This window comes from Microcaecilia unicolor, chromosome 6, assembly GCF_901765095.1.
Source record: "Microcaecilia unicolor chromosome 6, aMicUni1.1, whole genome shotgun sequence".
NCBI classification, from domain to species: domain Eukaryota; kingdom Metazoa; phylum Chordata; class Amphibia; order Gymnophiona; family Siphonopidae; genus Microcaecilia; species Microcaecilia unicolor.
The window spans coordinates 336,601,488-336,626,205 of record NC_044036.1 but is presented as its reverse complement, the minus strand read 5'-3'; the positions used below and the strand labels follow the sequence as shown (position 1 = coordinate 336,626,205).

The following is a 24,718-nucleotide window of genomic DNA, read 5'->3' as shown; positions in this document are numbered from 1 at the left end:
CCTTTTTTAAACCCCACTAAGCTAACTGCCTTTACCACATTCTCTGGCAACGAATTCCAGAGTTTAATTACATGTTGAGTGAAGAAACATTTTCTCTGATTCGTATTAAATTTATTACTTTGTAGCTTCATCGCATGCCCCCTAGTCCTAGTATTTTTGGAAAGTGTAAACAGACGCTTCAGATCTACCCATTCAACTCCACTCATTATTTTATAGACCTCTATCATATCTCCCCTCAGTTGTCTCTTCTCCAAGTTGAAGAGCCCTAGCCACTTCATCCTTTCCTCATAGGAAAGTCGTCCAATCCACTTTATCATTTTCATCACCCTTCTCTGTACCTTTTCTAATTCCACTATGTCTTTTTTTTTGAGATGGAGAGACCATGAGCATGGTGGTCGGCATACAGGACTTTAAATATCTCAGTGGTTCCCAAACCTGATCCTGGAGGCACTCCAGCCAGTCAGGTCTTTTTGGGATATCCACAATGAATATTCATGAGAGAGATTTGCATTCAGTGGAGGCAGTGCATGCAAATGTCTCTCATGAATATTCATTGTGGGGATCCCAAAAAGCTGACTGGCTGGGGTGCATCCACTTCTATATATGGTGCCTGAAATGTCAGTGCCGATAATATTCCCACCTAGACATATTCTGTAAACTGTGCCTAGATTTAGGTACAGTTACTAGAATACGCCTAGCGGCCATGCCTGCGCCTAACTCTAGGCGTGTCCATTTACGCAGTAAAATGCTCCTTGATTCCAGAAACAATGGCTGAATCTATTACAGTAAGATGCTTCATCACCTTGCAGATGGGAGGAGTCTGATCAGCAGACAAGACTCTTGATGTCAACGGCGTAGGTACGTGGGGCTAGGGGGGGCCTGGGCCCCCCCCCGTAGATTTGGCCCTGAACCCCCCTGCCGACGACCCTCTCGACCCCCGCCTCCCGCCGCCAACCCTCCCCCGCCGTCACCGTGAGCTACCTTTGCTGGCAGGGGACCCCAATCCCCGCCAGCCGAGGAGGTCCTCTTCTTCCGGCGCAAGGCTTCGTTCTGTTTCTGACGTCCTGCACGTACAATGTGCAGGACGTCAGACTCACAGAAACAGAACGAAGCCTTGCAGATCAGCCAGCGAGGTCCTCTTCTTCCGGCACAAGGCTTCGTTCTGTTTCTGTGAGTCTGACGTCCTGCACATACAAGGTGCAGGACGTCAGAAACAGAATGAAGCCTTCGCGGGAAGAAGAGGACCTCGGCTGGCGGGGATTGGGGTCCCCCACCAGCAATGGTAGGCGACGGCGGGGGAGGGTTGGCCGCAGGAGGGGGGTCGAGAGGGTCGTCGGCAGGGGTTGTCAGAGTTGGCGGTGGGCGGGGCGTTGGCAATGGCGGGGCGGGGTCGGCGGCGCCAGGGGGGGGGGCTAAAATGTGCCCCCTCACCTCGGGCTGTGGACCGCCCCTCCCGCCGAAGTCTGGCTACGCCCCTGCTTGTTGCCACATCAAAGGCAGAGGAGGACACAAATGATGTCATTTAACAGTGCTTCATTTAGATCCAAAAGCGGGCATCTGCAGTTTTTTAAATCATTGACTTCAGTTGCCAGTTGTCTAAGATGTGTTAAGTGTTTACATATTGAGATTAGCATTTTATAGACGCAGTTCCATCTAGTTGGAACAACCTGTTTAAGGCTAGTCTCAAGCTTTTAGAGAATGACACAGGGACAAAGCTTGGTTATAAAATTACCCTCATCTCCTGTAGGTCTGTAATTTGAAGACAACTGAATTATAACATGGGGAGCTGAGACTGCCTGTGTTGGGTACCCCATTATAACTCCTACTCTCTCTTGTATCACCCCCCCCCCCCCCCCACCTCCCCGGTAACAGATCCAGGTAACAGTCTTTTAACAGAAAGAAAACACTCACAACAATGTGGAATTAATTGGCCACAGCTGTATTTATTGTAAACAGGACCAAAAAAGGTCACGGTGAGATGATCCACGAACAGCCGAGCTGAAGGTAGAAAGTTGTGTATACCAGAACTTGAAAGGAAAAAACCACCACAAGGTTGGAGGTACACTGAAGTCCTACGCAAAAAATGCACGAGAAAGGGAGTAGGAAAGGTAGGCTCTTCCAAAGGAACCGGAGACGACGTATGTAGAAAGTCAAATCTTTATTCAATTGAAAACACTGACATACTTGACTCTGACTCGACACAGCTGTGTTTCGGCGCAAAAGCGCACCTTCATCAGGCGTCTAGAAAATGAAATATATTTTTAAAAACATTGATACAGTAATATCACATATAAAACAAAAGATGGTCACATATATAAACAAATATAAAATTGTATATAAAATACAAAATAATATATATATATATATATATATATATATGTTATAATTCTATTTTTTAAAATATATCAAACGTATAAATCTATATGTAAATAAATATGTTAGGCTATATAGCAGAAACAGGAACAAACATGGTTACTAAACAGATATACATGGAAGTTCTAAAAGCTGAATTAAAAATGAATATGAGATAAAAACAAAAGTCTAAAATAATATATCTGGATGAAGTGCATATAAATGGGCCTACTGACCTTGTAAAATACTCCCTTTCTTGTACCAGAACTTGAACCCAGAAATCACGTTCCATATAAAGAGGCAACGGAGAAGACGGGAGAAAAGAAAAATTCTAAGAAACTGCTTTAGAATATGTGAATTATGAACAAAGAATGAAACTCTTAATATAAGAAGCAAATTTTTCTCTAGGGAAGGCAGTGGTGGATTTAGTGCAGGACTTAAAACAATAAAAAAAAACGCAACAGACGCACAGCGCTACCTGCCATAACAGCTAAGTAGCCGTCCACAGACTGGTGTCGTACCTGCCACCACCCGCTCTTCAAAACTAATGCTTGGGGAACTGTCAAAGACTTCTTTGCCAAATTGCCAGGTCAAGTGACCCACAAATAGGGCCTTAATTTTCACCGCCGAGAGAAAATTAAGAATCTCACCAAAATCCCACCCACCCATCAAGAGCCAAAATAGCTCAGGGGACCATCGGCTGCAACAGCCCGCATCCTGGGAACAAGTGTTGATGGGGAAAAGAGGGGGGGAGTACCCACTTGTGCCCCGCCACTTGAAAAGAAAACAAGGAGAGGGAAGAAGGGTGAGTGGGAGCGTCACTTCCAAGGAGTAGGAACTGGCCTAAGCCATAAATGATTCTTTGCACCATAGAAGATTCGAAGGAAAGCCCACCAATCGGGGGACCTAACCTGCGTCTTCTAGGACTACTTACCCTTGCCTTACTCACCTATCTAGAACATGAGAAGACATCTAGCAAAACCGAACCTGCTACTGCAGCCTCTTGTGGCAGTCTTGTGAGACTGATGCTTGAAGTCATGGCAACCATTTTAGCAGTGGAGCCAGCAGGGGTGGGGGAGGGGATAGGCCCTGGGAGCAGAGGGAGGGCTGAGCTGGGCTACTGGTGATGGTGGTGGTGGTCTGGGAAGCAATGGCATAGCCATGGGGTGGCCTTGGGGGCCTCCAGACCCCCCCCCCCAAAGTCTGCTGGTTTGGCTGGCGGGGGTCCCCAAGCCCCGCCAGCAGAAGTCTTCCTCCAGTGATGTTTGCCACTGCCGCTCTGCCTGCTCTGCGCCCTCCCACAGGCACATGCTCCCCCCCCCCCCCCATGTGCATGCTCGATTTTAATGAAACTGAGCATGTGCACGAGGGGGGAGCAAGGCAGGCAACGCGGTGGTGAGCATCTCTGGAAGAAGGCTTCTGCTGTCGGGCTTGGGGACCCTTGCCAGCCCAAGTATATGGGGTTGCAGTGGGGGCAGAGAGCACCATGGAGGCAGGGCAAAAAATGCCCCCACCCCCTACTTTGGGCTTAGCCCGCTCCCTAAAAAATTGAGGTGTGGTTACACCCCTGCAGGGAAGGGAGCTACGTTTGGTCTTGGGAGGCGGCTCGGTGGGGAGCTGCTTCTGTTTGGTGTGGGCGGAGGGAGAGAGAGAAGGGGGCAACAGGGGCGGCACCAGAGTTTGTGTCTGCCAAAAACACACTTGCATTTTCAACTGAAAGCAAAAGAAGACCGAATTTGGATTTCGGGTCGGTTTCAGCACCAAAACTGAATCTGAAATTCATAGGATATGCTAGATTCTTCCTCCCCTCCCCCTCCCCACACTATGGCCCAAGCACCACTGATGTTTTGGGTAGCACAGCCCCCCCTCGTACCTGACAGAACTCTTGCCCTTGAGCTTTAGAACTGTGTGTTGATGAAATGCGATCGGTGATGTCTTTACATTTCTGAGCTCTGTTTGATGGCTGCTTGTTTACGCTACCTTGCTGTGGATCTTGGAGAGCAGGCAAGTTGTAAATCTAAAATGAATACAAGTAAATATTTGTCTTGTAGATAGATATTCCTAAAATTAAGCATATAAATCTACTCTTGTATCCGTCAATGGTTCTGGCTCATATAGCGAAGTCCTTTTAACAATGTGGCGCCTCCTTCAGAAATTATGATCATTGTTCTAAGTGGTCATTTAGTTTCCTAATGATTGGGCTGGCCCTGATTATATTATCCCTGAAGTGGAGGAATAGCCTAGTGGCTAGTGCAGTGGACTTTGATCCTGGGGAACTGGGTTCAATTCCCACTGCAGCTCCCTGTGACTCTGTCACTTAACCCTCCATTGCCCCAGGTACAAATAAAACTATGTAAACTGCTTTGAATGTAGTTGCAAAAACCTCAGAAAGGCAGTAGATCAAGTCCCATTTCCCTTTCCCTTATGACATCACAATATCAGAAGTGAGCCAAGTATCGAGCAATCAAGCCATTGTGACATCACTGATGAGGTTGGCTCTTATTGGTGGAATGAGTGGAGGAGTAGCCTAGTGGTTAGTGCAGTGGACTTTGATCCTGGGGAACTGGGTTCAATTCCCACTGCAGCTCCCTGTGACTCTGTCACTTAACCCTCCATTGCCCCAGGTACAAATAAAACTATGTAAACTGCTTTGAATGTAGTTGCAAAAACCTCAGAAAGGCAGTAGATCAAGTCCCATTTCCCTTTCCCTATCTGAGATTCTGTTGCTACTATTTGAGATTCTAAATGGAATGTTGCTACTATTTCAGATTCTAGCTTCTAACCTACAAATGATCTGCACCCCCTCCTTACCTCTCAACCCTCATCTCCCCTTACGTTCCTACCCGTAACCTCCGCTCTCAGGACAAATCCCTCCTTTCAGTACCCTTCTCCACCACCGCCAACTCCAGGCTCCGCCCTTTCTGCCTCGCCTCACCCCACCCCATGCGTGGAACGGACTCCCTGAGCCCATACGCCAGGCCCCCTCCCTGCCCGTCTTCAAATCATTGTTCAAAGCCCACCTCTTCAATGTCGCCTTCGGCACCTAACCACTACACCTCTACTCAGGAAATCTAGACTACCCCAACTTGACATTTCGCTCTTTTAGATTGTAAGCTCCTTTGAGCAGGGACCGTCCTTCTTTGTTAACTTGTACAGCGCTGCGTAACCCTAGTAGCGCTCTAGAAATGTTAAGTAGTAGTAGTAGTATTTCAGATTATAACATGGAATGTTGCTACTATTTGAGATTCTACATGGAATGTTGCTACGGTTTCAGATTCTAACATGGAATGTTGCTACTATTTCAGATTCTTTTGATATTCTAGATGGAATGTTGCTAGTGTCTGAGATTCTGTTGCTGCTATTTGAGATTCTACATGGAATGTTGCTACTATCTGAGATTCTGTTGCTGCTATTTGAGATTCTACATGGAATGTTGCTAGCTGAGGAGTAGCTTAGTGGTTAGTGAAGCAGACTTTGATCCTGGGGAACTGGGTTTGTTTCCCACTACAGTACAAAATCAGTACCTATATCTAATATATAAACCATTTGCAGGAGCATCCCCAGCCGGAAACATGCTCCGTGAGACATGACCTCTAGTGCTCCTACCCCAGACAGTGCTGTCCCTAGGGCCCTATTTTTAAAGGGTTTCCCCACTGACTGACCACCTCCGGACCACATTAGCTTTGGTGCTAAGAGACCAAGATTGTCAGACCCCCAGCCAACCGTTCATTGCCAAAGTTTTCTGTTCAGAAATCTGCTGTCACTTTCTCCCTTGTGACAGATGAAGATACACATTGCGAGGGCTGGACGGGCCTTTGCCGCTCTGCAGTAAATCTCATTTGGCAATAACCAGAAAGAACTAGAAGCATGTCATGCTTCCCTGCTCTTACGGGGGAGTAGAAAGAAGTACTGCAAATTACAATGAGCTTCATGAGCTTAAACCCATACTTTATTTTTAAAAAAGCATTTTCAGAATCCGTGGAGCAGATCATATGTAGATCTGGTGTTCAGCCAGTGTTCCTGTGATTGCGATTAAGCGTCAGTAAATTACTGTGCAAGAGAAACCTTCAGGCTTTCCAGCTCTTTCCCCAGGATCCTGGCAGAAATTGCTGCAGAGAAAAAAAAAAAAAAGCAAGGCAAGAAAGATTATTGGCAGCTCATGCCCCGTGAAAGAAATGAATCCAGATGGGGCATTACCCGATATTAAATCTCTTTGTCCATGTGGGGCTTATTGCTTTAATCAACTCTGAGGTTTCGGTTGTACTGGAACATTTTATGAGAAGGACATTATGAGAGGAAGGGGACTGGCGGCAGCGATAAACTGATGTTTGCCTATATCTTTCCCCTGCTTGTCACTAACGGAGCTGCGCTTGTGATATTTCACTCAAGAAGGATTGTTACAAGAGCAGAATTGAAAGGCTGATTTCCAAAACCTGCTTCATCCTTATTAGTTCTATTGGACGTGAGAGTTTGGGAAATAAGCACTTCGATTACTTATGTGCCTAAGTCCTTAAGGTGGGGCAGTGGAGTCTGTGTACCCATAGAGACTGGGCAGGGGCCACAGTATGAATCTGCTATGAAGGAATGGATCCTCAGAAGCTTAGCTGAAATTGGGTGGCGGAGCAGGTGGGGGGGAAGAGGGGGTGGTGGTTGGGAGGCGAGGATAGGGGAGGGCAGACTTATACGGTCTGTACCAGAGCCGGTGATGGGAGGCGGGACAGGTGGTTAGGAGGCAGGAAAAACTGCTGAGCAGACTTATACGGTCTGTGCCCTGAAAAGGACAGGTATAAATTCAAGGTAAGGTATACACATATGAGTTTGTCTTGGGCAGACTGGATGGACCATGCAGGTCTTTTTCTGCCGTCATCTACTATGTTACTATGCTTCTGCCACTGGACCTGCACCAACACCATCATTTCAGTTCACATAGGCCGCCTGATCTGGTGTAGCCCATATATAAATTGGGCTTGATAGAGGGTTGGTTGGTTTGTGTGTTAGTGAGGCTGATGCTTTATTCGGAGTGATGATTCCCACAGGCTTTGGAAGTGGAAGTCTGTTGACTAATAGTCTCGATTCATAGCTTGGTCTGGATAAAGGCATGATTCTGCCTTCCTGGGACAGGAAAGAGGGACGAGTCCTTCCTTTTATCAGAATGAATGCTGAGCAGTAAGTGACATTTCAGGGTCACTTATATGCAGGGCTTTTTTTGAGGGGGTACTTGGGGGTACTGAGTACCGGCACCTTTTCCATTGTCTTCTAAAATTGACCCATGGTCCCCAAGTTATAATGAAAGAGCTCAGGCTCTACACACCGATTCTGCCTTGTCATAGATTCTGTGACTGGTTGCAGGGGGCCTGGCTATTGTGTGGTGGGTCCCTCAGTGATCACCCCACCCCTGAAGGGTGGCCTAGCATTTGAGTACCGGCACCTCATTTGCTACAACAAACGCACTGGATAAAGGGACCCACGTGTGGGTGATCAGGCCTTTGTGACATCACTGATGAGGTTGGCTGTTAGCCATTGGTGGAATGAGGCATTATGACATCACATTATCAAAAGTGAGCCAAGTATAGAACAATCAAGCTAATTACAAGTTAACAGTAAAATAACATGTCTTAACAATAGCTCATGTTGATAAGCCCCCTAAATGAAAAAGAAATGCCTGTAGAAATCAAAATCACTGCTACATGTGATAAAAGCAGGGCTTTTTTTGAGGGGGTACTTGGGGGTACTGAGTACCGGCACCTTTTCAATTGTCTGCTAAAATTGACCCATGGATCCCAAGTTTTAATGAAAGAGCTCAGGCTCTACACACCGATTCTGCCTTGTCATAGATTCTGTGACTGGTTGCAGGGGGCCTGGCTATTGTGGGGTAGGTCCCTCAGTATTCACCCCACCCCTGAAGGGTGGCCTGGCATTTGAGTACCGGCACCTTTTTTGCTAGGAAAAACACACTGCTTATATGTCTGACTGACTAGTGCAATAAATGAATGCTGACTTCTTCAACCATCAGCCTACAAGTTCATCTTCTGGCCCATATACACCCTATGTGGCTCAAACGCTCGTACGCTCAGCTCTGCCAGTGCACCTTGTTCTTGCCAGGCAGCACCCTCCCCCCCCACCCCACACACACCCAGAAGCCCCATACTGATTACTCATACACACAACTCTTCCAGTGCACCTCGTTCTTCCCAGGCAGTATACCCCCCACCCCCCCTAGGGGGTAGTAGGTTTGGGGGGGGGGGGATGTGGGGAGTCCAGCAGACAAGGGTGTAGTGCTGAGATGTGTACCTGGGAGCATTTATTTGAAGTCCACTGCAGTGCCCCCTAGGGTTCCCCACGACTCTCCTGGGATGTCTGTGTGGCCAGTCTACTAAGCATGGTGGCTCCTCCTACATCCCAAAGGCTTAATTTTGTGTGTTTTTCACTTGGACTTTTTTTTCTTTGAAAATGGACCAAAAAGATAAACTCACAGAGCACAAAAATATCTAGCAAATACCAATTACAGAAAATGGCTATATTCTCCTCTTGAATTTTGGACGTTTTTAGTAAAACATCCGAAGTTGGATTTAAACATCATATTGAAAATGCCCCTCCACGTAACATTTATGTGCTCAGATTGCCGTATTTACTAGCCATAGACCTGGTGTGAATGTGCCGACCTATATTTAGGTGTGCTGAAATTGACTTATGCCAATATTCTATAAGGACACGTGGAGGAGCATTTTCATTACATTACATTGTGTTGATATACCGCTAACGGCAAATGGTTCTAAATGGTTTAAAATAATGAAAAACCAAGAAAATCTCTTGGGAACTACATAACATAACTTTGACTACTAAAACAGACAGATTAACATAGCTTAAAAGATCCATTAAACAGCAAAGTCCTTTAGGTTTTTCCTAAACGCAGAATAATTTAACAAGTTATTAAAACAGGAAGGAAATAATTTCCAAATCTTCATAGCTTGAAAAGTAACACGGTTTATCATGAAGACTAATTCTTTTTGTACTCTTAGTGGGTGAAAAAGTAAAGAAAAAAAATAGTTACAAAGCCTTTTAGATCTATTAGGTGGAGTAAATTTGAAGTGAGATTAAATATTCTGGACATTCCCAATTTAAAACTGTAAGCAACACCCAGAAAAATTAAAACTGTATCCTAGCCTCAGTAGACAGCCAGTGCAATCCCATGTAATAATTTCAAATTTGATCATATTTATGCAAAGAGAAAAAAAATCAACCTTTCTAATAACTTTTTATTAAAGCATTAACGTGATAATCCAAAGAAAAGAGTTTAGTCTAAATAGACTCCCAGGATTTTACTCGAGGGTGAAAGTGGATATTTTCAAAAGGACAGGTACGTCCAGGTTGTAATGTCCAAAATGGACGTCCGTGTCAAAGGTATTTCTGAACGGGAAATACGGCAAGATTCCCTGTTTATACATGAGATGGATGCCCATGTGCTTGAAGTATCCAGCATGAACACCCATTTTACAAACTGGAAAGTTCAAATTACTAACGGCAGGGTTCTAGATCAGTTCCCACCGGACAGTTTCACCCAAAGCCCCAAAAATACAAAACATACTAAGACAAATAATCTCTCTCCCTTTTCTCTTCCACGTCGTTTGGGGGGGGGGGGCAGTACCCCCTCACCCCCCCCCCCCCCCACAACATTATCTTTTACACATCCCTTTCCCCTTCCAGACTTGCAGTTCATGTGGGGGCGTAATGCCCCCCCTACATCCCCAAACTAGGTTTCAACCTAATTCAATCCCTCAAAATGACACCCTGATTAAGATTTATAACAAATTACCACTCTACCTATGAAAAGTTATTCCATTATTATACGTCCTCTGCTTTAACTTCCTTGTTTCAGACGCCGTAATAAAAAAAAGCACTGCCAGAACTTTTGGGACCCGATACAAGAAAGAAGCTGCAGTCGGTAAAGAAAAAAAAACAGGCTAGGGAGGGCGGGAAATGTCCAGAGGGGGGGAGATGGGGAGTCCTTGGTGGGAATTGTCCCGCGGTGAGGGGGAGAGGGAATTGTTGGGTGGGAAAAGTCCAGGTGGGAACTCGCCTGATACCAATAAATAAGCCCTATTGATGATGATGGGGTTTGAATTAGATAAAATACATTGTTATATTAGCATTCATTAATGCAGGTTAGTAGATAAGCACATAAGCACCGCCATACTGGGAAAAGACCAAGGGTCCATCAAGCCCAGCATCCTTTCTGCGACAGCGGCCAATCCAGGCTTCAGAAGCCCGGCACCCCCCCCCCCTAAAAAAAAATATATATTTAATAATGTTGAATGGACTTTTCCTTCAGGAATCTGTCCAAACCCCCCTTAAACTCCATAAGGCCAGCCGCTGCCACCACATTCTCCGGCAACGAGTTCCAGAGTCCAAATACACGCTGAGTAAAGAAAAACTTTCTCCTATTTGTTTTAAATCTACCATATTCTAGCTTCATCTTGTGTCCCCTGGTTCTATTGTTGTTTGAAAGTGTAAACAAACGCTTCACATCTGTCCGCTCTACTCCGCTCATTATCTCGTAGACTTCTATCATATCACCCCTCAGCCACCTTTTCTCCAAGCTGAAGAGCCCTAACTGTCTTAGCCTTCCTCATAGGGAAGTCGTTCCAACCTTTTATCATTTTTGTCGCCCTTCTTTGCACCTTCTCCAATTCCTTTATATCTCTTTTGAGATGCGGCGACCAGAATTGAACACAATATTTGAGGTGCGGTCGCACCATGGAGCGATTCAACGACATTATAACATCCTTGTGTTTGTTTTCCATCCCTTTGCTAATAATACTCAACATTCTGTGCGCTTTCTTAGCCGCTGAAGCACACTGAGCAGAAGTTTTCAACGTCTTATCAACGATGACTCCCAGATCCCTTTCTAGGTCTGTGACTCCTAATGCGGAACCTTGCATGACATAGCTGTAATTCGGGTTCCTCTTACCCACGTGCATCACTTTGCACTTGTCAACATTGAACTTCATCTGCCACTTGAACACCCAATCCCCCAATCTCGCGAGGTCCTCCTGTAATCTTTCACACTCCTCCTGCGACTTGACGACCCTGAATAACTTTGTGTCATCTGCAAATTTAATTACCTCACTAGTTACTCCCATCTCTAGGTCCTTTATAAATATGTTAAAAAGCAGCGGTCCCAGCACAGACCCCTGAGGGACCCCACGAACCACCCTTCTCCATTGAGAACACTGGCCATTCAATCCTACTCTCTGCTTCCTATTTTTCAGCCAGCTCTTAATCCACAATAATACCCTTCCTCCGATCCCATGACTCTCCAGTTTCCTCTGGAGTCTTTCATGAGGCACTTTGTCAAATGCCTTCTGAAAAAACAGATACACAGTATCCACCGGCTCCCAATTATCCACATGTTTGTTCACCCCCTCAAAAAAATGCAAGACTTCCCTTCACTAAATCCGTGCTGACTTTGTCTCATCAGCCCATGTTTTTGTATGTGCTCTGTAATTTTATTCTTAATAACAGCCTCTACCTTTTTGCCCGGTACCGACGTCAGACTCACCGGTCTATAATTTCCCGGATCTCCTCTGAAAACTTTTTAAAAAATCGGTGTAACATTGGCTACCCTCCAGTCTTCCGGTACCACACCTGATTTTAGGGATAGATTGCATAGTACTAACAGTAGCTGTACAAGTTCATTTTTCAGTTCTATTAATACTCTGGGATGAAGCTGTAAGTTTCTGCACAAGGTAACAAGCCAAGCACCAGTGGGAGAGACAGGTTCTCAGCCAGGAGGTGGCAACTAGGGGAATTGTCCTGGGCCCCTGTGCCACAGGGGGTGCTTAGCATACCTTAAACTAAAGGAAGCATGGCCTAAAGAGGAGTTTTTGCCCCCCCCCCCCCCTCAGTTTCTGTCCTGGGCCCCTGCTTATCCAACACAGACCCAGTTCTCAGCTCTCTGCTCTAACTTACAGGCCACTTCTGCCCAAGCTCACCAGCATGGACACCTGCGTTCAGTGTATAAAGACCATTTTGGCATTTCCGAAGGAGAAAATAGTGAGCTAGAAGCTCTAAGGATCTGTGGAAGCAGCTAGAAGTGGGACAAGGTCACCTCGCCTGAGGCTTGGAACAGCTTGACCTGGATGCCCCAGCTCAGTTCCACATATCCTCTGGATGTAGATAGGAAACAGCCTCAGAAAACAGCTTGTGTCACACAGACTCGTGTACCACCTGCTGCAGGGAGATATCAAACTTCTGATGCACAATATCCTATATTTGCAGAAAGAGAACCATAATTAAAAAATAATTGTGGCTAATCTAATTCAGTCCATCGTTCTGGATGCTTCTAAAGCTGCTGTGCCCCTCCTGATACGAAAGTTATAGTTTCCAGAAAAAAAAAAAAAAACAGGGCAAGAAACTTCTGTGGAAAAGCCCTGGCTTTATTTGTTTGGCAAGGAACCAGTAACACCGTGTACATGTTCCTGCTTTCTTGAAGCTTCTGCATCTGTCTGATAATGCTTCCTAACCCAGGACTGAGTACTTTTGAGTAGAGAGCTGCACAGGAAAGGGGATCACGGGAATCTCGCGGGTTTTATTTTATTGATTTATTTATTGCATCCCACATTTTCCCACCTCTTTGCAGGCTCAATGTGGCTTACAATACATTATGAATGGTGGAAATATATAAGAAAATAGACATTTAGTATTATAGAAGGATCTTGGGTAACATGATGATGATAAAACATGATAGTGTAACAAGCAAATGTTATAAGACAATTCTGGTTTGACTTCTGGGTTTGCAGGATTCCTGTGGGGATGGAAGAAGTTGCTGCGAGTTTCCCCGCAGGAGCATGGGCGTAGACTTGGGGGGGCGAGGGGGGGCAATGCCCCCCCAAACGCAGGGCCGGCAACAGGCAGCTCTCCCTTCACCCCACCCTCTCCCCGTTCCTTCTCCTCCCCCCCCCCCCCCCGTGAGCCGGCTCTCCTCCCTCCCTCCGTATCCGTCCCTCACCGACCTGATCTTCGAATCCTTTGCCTGCCCGCTAGGCGCTAGCGCTCTCTCCCCTGCTGGTTCGCGCTTTAAAAATGGCCGCCGAGACTTTCAGAGGCGGCCTCGCGAGAAGTCTCGGCGGCCATTTTGAAGCATGAACCGGAAGTGGAGAGTCAGCGCTAGCGGGCCGGGCAGGTGAAAAATTCGAAGATCGTTGGTGAGGGACGGATCCGGAGGGAGGGAGGAGAACTGGCTCGCTGGGGGGGGGGGGGAAGGAACGGGGAGAGGGCGGAATGAAGGGAGGGGAGAGGAGGGTCACTGCTGGACTAAGTGGATGGAGGGCAGGGGAAAGGAGGGCCACTGGGCATGGGGGCAGGGGAGAGGAGGGTCACTGCTGGACTGGGTGGATGGAGGGCAGGGGAAAGGAGGGCCACTGGGCATGGGGGCAGGGGAGAGGAGGGTCACTGCTGGACTGGGTGGATGGAGGGCAGGGAAAAGGAGGGCCACTGGGCATGGGGGCAGGGGAGAGGAGGGTCACTGCTGGACTGGGTGGATGGAGGGCAGGGGAAAGGAGGGCCACTGGGCATGGGGGCAGGGGAGAGGAGGGTCACTACTGGACTAAGTGGATGGAGGGCAGGGGAAAGGAGGGCCACTGGGTATGGGGACAGGGAAGAGGAGGGTCACTGTTGGACTGGGTGGATGGAGGGCAGGGGAGAGAAAAGAAATGCTGGACATGGATGGAGGGGAGGAAAGAGTGAGGAAGGAGATGAGATGAGGGAAAAGGAAGAGAGGAGAAAAACTGCACATGGATGAAGAAAATAGGCAGAAGCTGAGGACCAGAAATGAAGAAGAAAGGAAGAAAGAAATAAATGGAAAGGAAGCCCTGGAAACGGAGTTAAGAGGACAGATAGCAGCAGAATCAGATACTGCACCAGCATGATCAGAAAAACAGTCACCAGACAACAAAGGTAGAAAAAAATCATTTTATTTTCATTATAGTGTTTGCTATATGTTCACTTTGAGAATCAGGTGCTCAACATTAAAAGTTTATATTTACTTATTTATACCCCCCCCCCCAGGCTCTCTCCCCGGCTATAGCCAGCTCTGCAATTTGGGGGGGGGCGCAGAGGGGGACTGGGGGGAGAGCCTGTTGTTAAACATTTGCCAGCACACCACTGCCTGTCGCCAAACCTGCTGCCTCTCTGATTCAGTGGCTATCCATTGGCAAACGAACACTGGTTATTCCCAAAAAAGCCAGCTCTTGCTCCCTTCCTTCCTCCATATTAGCATAATTTGCATATACATATATGCAAATGAATATGCTAATATGCCCCGCCCCTTCCTTTGCCCCTCCAAATGAAACAGTCAAACTACGCCTATGCGCAGGAGTGTAGTGAAAATGTCTGCTGAGGCTTGAAACACACTGAGAGTGGCTGTTGGAGCGCCAGAGTGAGGCTTGAAACACACCGAGAGTGGCTGTTGGAGCACCAGAGTGAGGCTTGAAACACACTGAGAGTGGCTGTTGGAGCGCCAGAGTGAGGCTTGAAACACACTGAGAGTGGCTGTTGGAGCGCCAGAGTGAGGCTTGAAACACACTGAGAGTGGCTGTTGGAGCGCCAGAGTAAGGCTTGAAACACACTGAGAGTGGCTGTTGGAGCGCCAGAGTGAGGCTTGGAGCACTCATTGGTTGAATAGCGAACACCACCCAAAAACCCCCGCAGAAGTCGTTTCCACTGCAGAGATGGGAGGTTGTTGGGGGTCAGGAGGAAACGGAGTAGAGGAAAGGGTGGAAATGGAGATTAATTGCGGGGGATGGAAAGAGTCTTAGTGGGTACCGGTTAGTATGCATTAGAATTCCAGTGGGGACAGGCAGGAATGTGTGAAATTTCTGCCCTGTGTAACTCTCTACTTCTGAGGTGGCACCTTACTAGCAGCTGGGGTCTGGGAAAAATCACTTGTCTCATAAATATGAATGTGCTGAACAATCCCAACTCCTGTTTCTGCCTTGTTGGTCGTAAACTGACTGGTTAGGTGGAATGGCAAATCCTAAAGGAAAGGAGACGTGTTTAGGTTTGTTTATTAAAATTTGTTAGATCACATTTTTTTGTACACAGTAAATTCAAAGTGATTTACAAGACTAAAATCAGAAAGAAAAAAAGAAAAGAAGTCTATTTGCTTATAGTAAATTGCACAGACATTCTAAGAGGGACAACATTCATGCCCTTAGCGTGGAAGTGGACTTGTCTTGGCCATCACACAACCAGAACCTGACCACGAAAAAGGCGTAATAAAGAGAGGTGGTTCCTATTCATAACCTTAAAAGTCTTAAAGGAGGGTTCTAGAGAGATGGAGCAAGGTAGGTTAATCTGTTTAAAAAAGGGGCCACAAAATAGAAAACACTCGATTCCCAATTTGCCTTACAAAAGGGGAAAGGGAACTGGGACTTGATATACTGCCTTTCTGAGGTTTTTGCAACTACATTCAAAGCGGTTTACATATATTCAGGTACTTATTTTGTACCAGGGGCAATGGAGGGTTAAGTGACTTGCCCAGAGTCACAAGGAGCTGCAGTGGGAATTCAACTCAGTTCCCCAGGATCAAAGTCCACTGCACTAACCACTAGGCTACTCCTCCACTCCACTTGGTAATATTTGTTTATTGTTTATTTATTAGGATTTATTTACCGCCTTTTTGAAGGAATTTCACTCAAGGCGGTGTACAGCAAGAATAAGTCAAACATAAACAATAGACAATTAGCAGTAAAAACATTCAACAACAATACAAAGTATGGCATAATATTGCTACATTACAATATCAGCGCAATAAACGGAGAAAACATTTTAATAGACAGCATAAGGTGGAAGCAAAGATGGAACGTATAGATAAGAGAATAACAGGAGTAAGAAAATAAGGGACTAGTTAAAGATTTTGCAAATGAGGTCAGAAAGGTGCTTAAACATTATCTTGGCTATGGTAACATAGTAACACAGTAGATGACAGCAGAAGAAGACCTGCACGGTCCATCCAGTCTGCCCAACAAGATAAACTCATATGTGCTACTTTATGTGTATACCCTACCTTGATTTGTACCTGTCCTCTTCAGGGCACAGACCGTACAAGTCTGCCCAGCACTATCCCCGCCTCCCAAACACCAGCCCCGCCTCCCAATCACTGGCTCTGGCACAGACCTTATAAGTCTGCCCAGCTCTAGCCCCGCCTCCCAACCACCAGCCTCACCTCCCACCACCGGTTCTGGCACAGACCGTATAAGTCTGCCCAGCACTATCCCCACCTCCCAACCATCAGCCCCACCTCCCACCACCGGCTCTGGCACAGACCGTATAAGTCTGCCCAGCACTATCCCCGCCTCCCAACCACCAGCCCCGCCTCCCACCACTGGCTCTGGCACAGACCGTATAAGTCTGCCCAGCACTATCCCCGCCTCCCAACCACCAGCCCTGCCTCCCACCACCGGCTCTGGCACAGACCGTATAAGTCTGCCCAGCACTATCCCTGCCTCCCAACCAGCCCAGCCTCCCACCACCAGCTCTGGCACAGATTGTATAAGTCTGCCCAGCACTATCCCCGCCTCCCACCACCGGCTCTGGCACAGACCGTATAAGTCTGTCCAGCACTATCCCCACCTCCCGACCACCAGCCCCGCCTCCCACCACCGGCTCTGGCACAGACCGTATAAGTCTGCCCAGCACTATCCCCGCCTCCCGACCACCAGCCCCGCCTCCCACCACCGGCTCTGGCACAGACCGTATAAGTCTGCCCAGCACTATCCCCGCCTCCCAACCACCAGCCCCGCCTCCCACCACCGGCTCTGGCACAGACCGTATAAGTCTGCCCAGCACTATCCCCGTCTCCCAACCAGCCCAGCCTCCCACCACCGGCTCTGGCACAGACCGTATAAGTCTGCCCAGCACTATCCCCGCCTCCCGACCACCAGCCCCGCCTCCCACCACCGGCTCTGGCACAAACCGTATAAGTCTGCCCAGCACTATCCCCGCCTCCCAACCACCAGCCCCGCCTCCCACCACCGGCTCTGGCACAGACCGTATAAGTCTGCCCAGCACTATCCCCGTCTCCCAACCAGCCCAGCCTCCCACCACCGGCTCTGGCACAGATTGTATAAGTCTGCCCAGCACTATCCCCGCCTCCCACCACCGGCTCTGGCACAGACCGTATAAGTCTGCCCAGCACTATCCCCGCCTCCCAACCACCAGCCCCACCTCCCACCACCGGTTCTGGCACAGACCGTATAAGTCTGCCCAGCACTATCCCCGCCTCCCAACCACCAGCCCCGCCTCCCACCACTGGCTCTGGCACAGACCATATAAGTCTGCCCAGCATTATCCCCGCCTCCCAACCACCAGCCCCGCCTCCCACCACCGGCTCTGGCACAGATTGTATAAGTCTGCCCAGCACTATCCCCGCCTCCCACCACCGGCTCTGGCACAGACCGTATAAGTCTGCCCAGCACTATCCTCGCCTCCCAACCACCAGCCCCGCCTCCCACCACCAGCTCTGGCACAGACCATATAAGTCTGCCCAGCATTATCCCCGCCTCCCAACCACCAGCCCCGCCTCCCACCACCGGCTCTGCCTCCGAATCTCCTGCTATAATATGTGCACAGACCTGCCAAGGTCTCCCGTTTTCAGCAAGAGACTTCTGCTTTTGCGAGTCATCTCCCGCCAGAGTGCCGGCATCTTCCGCTGAACAGCTCCGTTTCCACTTTCCAGGGACAGCAGGAAATGCCTTCATTAAACATCATCTCCTTCTGCTGCTGGTCTCGCAGCAGCAGGAAATTGTTTTACAAGGTGTCTCCTGCTGTCGCTGGAAAAGGGAGGCTGTGCCGGGGCAGAACTGTGGTGGTTGTGGGCGGAGCTGTGGGCAGTTCAGGGCGGAGCTATGTGCGGGTTGGGGCGGAGCTATAGACGGGCTTTAAATCTCCCACTCGGGAGGCTGACCCCCTTGGCAGCTTTGTGCGCAGCCGGTGTCATAATCTATAATCACTAAGAGAACGTAAACACCGAGCTGGAGAATAAGGAATAGTTAACCAGGATAGAATGTCTGGAACGCCAGTCTGTAATGATTTAAAAGTCACGGAAAGGATCTTGAACTGGTTCCGATACTCCACAGGCAGCTAATGGGGTTTCTGTAAAAGAGAAGTAACATGATCCCGACGCGGAGCAGAATGGAGCAGTCCTTTGAGTTCAATTTTTGGAAATATTTCTGACAGAAGCTGTCAAAACCTTGCCAGGTCTATTAACCGAATCCTAGTCAATGCCTCAAGTCGTGTCCGACATGCAAGAGGGGAGTGGGGTGAGTTTCTGGCACCCACCGCTTTCTGCGGGAGGTGGTGGAAATGAAAACGGTAACGGAATTCAAACATGCGTGGGATAAGCATAAAGGAATCCTGTGTTGAAGGAATGGATCCTCAGGAGCTTAGTCAAGATCGGGAGGTGGGGGCTGGTGGTTGGGAGGCGGGGATAGTGCTGGGCAGACTTATATGGTCTGTGCCAGAGCCGGTGGTTGGGAAGCGGGACTGGTGGTTGGGAGGCGGGGATAGTGCTGGGCAGACTTATACGGTCTGTGCCAGAGCCAGTGGTGGGAAGCGGGACTGGTGGTTGGGAGGCGGGGATAGTGCTGGGCAGACTTGTACGGTCTGTGCCAGAGTCAGTGATTGGGAGGCGGGGCTGGTGGTTGGGAGGTGGGGATAGTGCTGGGCAGACTTATACGGTCTGTGCCGGGGCTGGTGGTTGGGAGGTAGGGATAATGCTGGGCAGACTTATACGGTCTGTGCCAAAGCCAGTGGTGGGAGGCGGGGCTGGTGGTTGGGAGGCGGGGATAGTGCTGGGCAGACTTATACGGTCTGTGCCCTGAAGAGGACAGGTACAAATCAAAGTAGGGTATACACAAAAAGTAGCACATATGAGTTATCTTGTTGGGCAGACTAGATGGACCATGCAGGTCTTTTTGTGCCGTCATTTACTATGTTACTATGCTCTTCCCTCAGTCTGCTCGATAAGGGCCCCTTTAAATCTCTGGCTGCAACTGTCTGCTTTTGTGATTTATCTGGTGGTTTCATAAAATAAAGCCAGGTTGCTTAGTTACTAGAACAGGAAAAAGGCACAAAGGTAAAAAAAAAAAAAAAAAAAAAGAGGGGGGGGGGGGGGACGGGACATCTTCAGAGTGGAGCATTTTTCTTGCAGGTGTTAAAAATAGGAAAATGTCCATCATAGCTGCTCCTCATTCTCTGTGTTATAATCCATCTTCATTACCAAGAAGTACAATACTTCGCACTCATACTTCCCTTATTTTCCGAGAACAGACCCATTGTTTTTTTATTATTATTAACATCGTGTTACACTCTGAGCATCGATCATTCTCTTGCTTTACTTAACAAAAAAAAAAAAAGGTTCCTCCGGGTAAGTCACATATTTTTTTTTTTGAGGGGAGGGAGGGAAGGGTTTCTGCTCTGTGTTACAGAATCACACACAGGGAATAACGTCTGCTATCAAACCAAGGCCACACCACAGATGGCTGGAGAGACCATAGTGTACCACGAAGTAGGTTGTACTGGTATTTTTAAAGCCTTGATTTTGGCAGCCCTGGTCACGCTGACGCTTCAAAGTTGATCTGTTGTTACTGCTAATTCAAAGGGGATGCCGGGCCTAATTCTCAAATGCTGCTTTTATTTTCAGTGGAAAACGGGCAAGGCTCTGGGTGAGACCCATTTGTTTTCTCCTTAGCAGGGATTAAGAAAGGTTTCCTAAAAGAAAAGTCCATAAGCCATTATTAAGATGGACTTGGGAAAATCCACTGCTTATTTCTAGGATAAGCAGCATAAAATCTGTTTTACTCTTTTGGGATCTTGCCAGGTTCTTGTGACCTGGATTGGCCACTGTTGGAAACAGGATATTGGACTTGGTGGACCATCGGTCTGTCCCGGTATAGCAACACTTATGTACTTGGGATTCTGAATGGAATCTTGCTACTCTTTGGGGTTCTAAATGGAATGTTGCTACACTATGAAATTCTGCATGGAATCTTGTTACTCTTTAGAATTCTAGAATCTTGCTACTCTTTGGGGTTCTACATGGAATGTTGCTACTCTTTGGGTTTCTGCCAGGTACTTGTGACCTGGATTGGCTACTGTTGGAAACAGGATATTGGACTTGGTGGACCATCGGTCTGTCCCAGTATGGCAACACTTATGTACTTGGGATTCTGAATGGAATCTTGCTACTCTTTGGGATTCGACGTGGAATGTTGCCACAGTTTGAAATTCTGCATGGAATCTTGTTATTATTTAGAATTCTAGAATCTTGCTACTCTTTAGGGTTCTACATGGAATGTTGCTACTCTTTGGGTTTCTGCCAGGTATTTGTGACTTGGATTGACCGCTGTTGGAAACAGGATACTGGGCTTGACGGACCTTTGGTCTGTCCCAGTGTGGCAGCTCTTACGTTCTGGGTCTCCGTTTTGTCTGCAGTTCCGGGCCAGTGGTTTGCTAAAACGTGGCTTATCTGGACCCTCAACTAGGTCGGGTTTTCATTGCTGGCAAAATAATCGCATTAGGAGGTTAATTGTATGAAGCACTTTCCACGTATAAAGCAATTTACATGCATAAAAAGTAGGCAAACTGGGGAGAATTCTGTATAGGTCGACCGAAGCTAGGCGCCGGGATGATCTGCACTACGGTAGCATTCCATAAAGGTCATTATGCGCAGAATACGAGCTTAGCTCGCATTTCACGTCTAACTGGGCGCAAGCGCTCATGTAAATGCTCACGCCCAACTAATGGCAGTTAGACACAGAAATGGCAATATTCTCTTAACACCGCATCTTAACTGCGCAGATAATAGAATCAATTTTTTTCTGTCCCCATCAGATTGCACCGTCCCCTCACTATCCCCTCAGTTTCCTTTCCCCATCTCCGTACCCAACACGCATTTAAAAGATCTTATAAATTCAAACAAAACATCTCCACCCAGATTCACCTGACAGGGTTGGTCCAGCCCTGGATTTACCCCATTGCCCTTGTAGTCTTGCTTTTTTTTTTTTTTTAGGGATGCAGCGGGGAAATTAGTACTACAACTCCCTGCATGCAATGGGTTAAACCCAGGTCTGAATCAACTCTTCTGGGCGAATCTGAATCTAGTTGCCAGCCTTACTTGGGGAATGAGTTAGAGAGACAAGGTTCAGGACTGTACCGAGATCCAGTTGTGCCCCTTGCAACTTACCCCAACTGTGCCCCCTTCACCTCTGCCAATGAGATACTGGGCTGGGATAGGGTTACCATATGTCCGGATTTACCCAGACATGTCCTCTTTTTAAGGGCATGTCCGGGCAACCGGACGGGTTTTGCCAATGTGTCCGTTTGTCTGGATTTCTGGATATACAGGCAGATTGCTAGCCTCCCCTCCCCTTACTTACTAGTGCCCTGGTGGTCTAGTGACCTCTTCCACCTTCGGGGCAGGAAAGAGCCCCCTCTTTCCTGCCCGGAGCGCTGCCCTGCATGCATCCTTCCTGTTGGTGATCCTCGGTGCCGATTCAAAATGGCCGCCAAGAGTTGAAGTGACCTTGCAAGACTTCAACTCTCGGTGGCCATTTTGAATCGGCACCGAGGATCAGCAGCAGGATGACGGCAGAAAAAGACCTGCATGGTCCGTCCAGTCTGCCGAACAAGATAAACTCATATATGCTACTTTTTATGTATTCCCTACCTTGATTTGTGCCTGTCCTCTTCAGGGCACAGACCGTATAAGTCTGCCCAGCACTATCCCTGCCTCCCAACCACCAGTCCCGCCTCCCACCACCAGCTCTGGCACAGACCGTATAAGTCTGCCCAGCACTATCCCCGCCTCCCAAACACCAGCCCCGCCTCCTACCACCGGCTGTGGCACAGACCGATGCATGCAGGGCAGTGCTCCGGGCAGGAAAGAGGGGGCTCTTTCCTGCCCCGAAGGCGGAAGAGGTCACTAGACCACCAGGGCAGTAGTAAGGTAAGGGGAGGGGGTGACGGGGTATGTGACAGGGGGGAGGTAAAAATGTGACGCGGGGCGAGGGTGTGAAAGGGGGTGGGGTGGGTGTGAAAGGGGCGGGGCATGTGTCCTTTTTGGGGGACAAAATATAGTAACCCTAGGCTTGGAGGAGTTTTGCACCTCTCCATATTTATGTGTAACCCTTGGTACGGCAGTGAAGGCTTTTAAAACGCAATTTCGGTAGCCTCTTTCTTCCTGCTGAACTGCCACATTCCCGGGTTTCGTAGATAAAAGTAAAAATTACATATTGACGTGGCACTGTACAGTGCTATGTACACCGAAGTCTCTAAATTCAATACTAATAATCAAATGTATCTGAGCTGTCTTTGAGGGTGACTGTGTACCCTCTGCAGTGTTCGTTCTTGCCTTATTTGCAATTCCTGCTATGGGGCAGTTTTTTCACAGGGCACTTCCATGGGTAAGTCAGATGCTTATCCTTAAGGTAAAAACTGTTGGGGGCGAGAGGGAGGGAAAATCAGACTGTGTTTGGGGAGCAGCTTGAGGCCACAACCAGGTAGTCTTGCGGATGCCGGTTGATATACAGTGGGGAGGAGGGGGAGGTGACCCAGTCAAATTTGCAGAGGGTTTCATTTTAAGTCAACTGTCCAACTCCCTGGGATTTGAAAATTACCTCTGTCAATTTCCCCCCAGCCTTATCTAGATGGTTAATTACAGGCTTCTTACTGTCATGTTGTTTGCGTGTCTTTCTGCACTGTGCACTTTTTTCTAATTTCATCTCAGTAACAGTTAGAATTTAATTGCTGTAAAAGGCCAGTTCGGCCTCTGGCTCTGTCGTGGTGTCATTCTCTGGCCCATAGGATGTGTTTCTTTTTCTCTCTCTCTCAAGTGCTGTCTGTTGCTAAGAATGATGGAATCGTTTTCCTGGGAGGGAGGGAGGGAGGGTTGCCAGATTTCACCAGGGCAGCTTGTTTCTTTTGGTGTCTGGGCACAGGGCATTTCGATGTAAATTGCCATGAGCCACTTTGACCCCCACAGAGGAGCAAGTCCAGAATTTATTCAAGGGTGAATAGTTCATTGTAAGTTAGCTTGTGTGGCCGAGGGGGTTCTGAGGTGCTGAAGAAACAGACCTCCCTCGAAGGCCCTAGGTAGGTATCCCTGAGGCATGTTACTGCCCAGGGGCTGCCACCAGAAAGTATTCCAGCGTTTAGCCATATCAGCAAGAGCATGTGTGTAGATCTGGCCAGACTGTATTTTATACCTAAATCTTTTATTCTGTGATTTCAGGGGTAACTTTTTTTTAATTACGTATGTAAATTTAATAAAAACCACAAACAGAACAATATAAGAGCATCACAATATCATTGTAACTCTACAGTTTCTCAAGACAGAGTTAAGGATATTTTCCAGCAATGTGAAGATAAATCAAAGAGAAAACTGATATAGTTGATACATTTCCTCTTAAGATATCTAGAATTAGCACAGAATTATCTAATTTTCAGGGGGAAATTATGCTTTCTCTGTTTCCAGTTGGGCTCCCTAATGGGAGTCACTGGAGTAGAGGTCAGAGAGCTCCTGGCATCTGAGTCTTGGGAGTCCCGCTGTCCCCCAGAGAGCTAATTAACCACTTGTCCACCCTATAAAAGATGACAAGAAGATGTTCATCTGTAGAAAAAAGAAAGGGAATAGCTCACTTTGACAGGATGCTGTTGGGCTGATGCTGAAAGGTTTGTGGTAGAATCAAATTGTACCGTGAACTTAGCGCAGCAAAAGTGCCGCTGCATGCTCAGAATAATGAGCATGCAAATTAATGCCATATTAAAATTGCAGTATTAATTAGCTGTTCATTATTCTGTTCTAATTTTCCTGTCAGCGCCTGAGCTCAGTAAAGTTGACATTTAGAAAAACAAAAAAAAAATGCCATGATGTCACTTACCCCAACCCCTTCCCCATTAATACATTAAAAAAAAAAAAACAGCCTGACCAAGCATTGCATCCCTCTGCCCAACATCGGGCAGAACCCCCCTGACCTTTAAATAAAATCCCTGGTGGTCCAATGGACCCCTCCTAGCCCCTCACCAAAGGCCCCCATTGCTCCAGTGGGACCCCAAGACAGGACCAACCCACCTGACCCTTTCATACCTGGTAGGAGGGAAAGATGCCTATGTCCTACTGCTCTGGGATGCACTGGGTGGAGGAGTGGCCTAGTGGTTAGGGTGGTGGACTTTGGTCCTGGGGAACTGAGGAACTGAGTTCGATTCCCACTTCAGGCACAGGCAGCTCCTTGTGACTCTGGGCAAGTCACTTAACCCTCCATTGCCCCATGTAAGCCGCATTGAGCCTGCCATGAGTGGGAAAGCGCAG

General features: G+C 47.8%; 1 protein-coding gene across 1 annotated transcript in view; it reads left to right on the top strand.

Moving 5' to 3' along the window:
• The window catches only part of LOC115473506 (zinc transporter ZIP11-like), a 275,025-nt gene that overhangs the window by 164,813 nt on the left and 85,494 nt on the right, over positions 1-24,718 (top strand). The window lies entirely within an intron of this gene.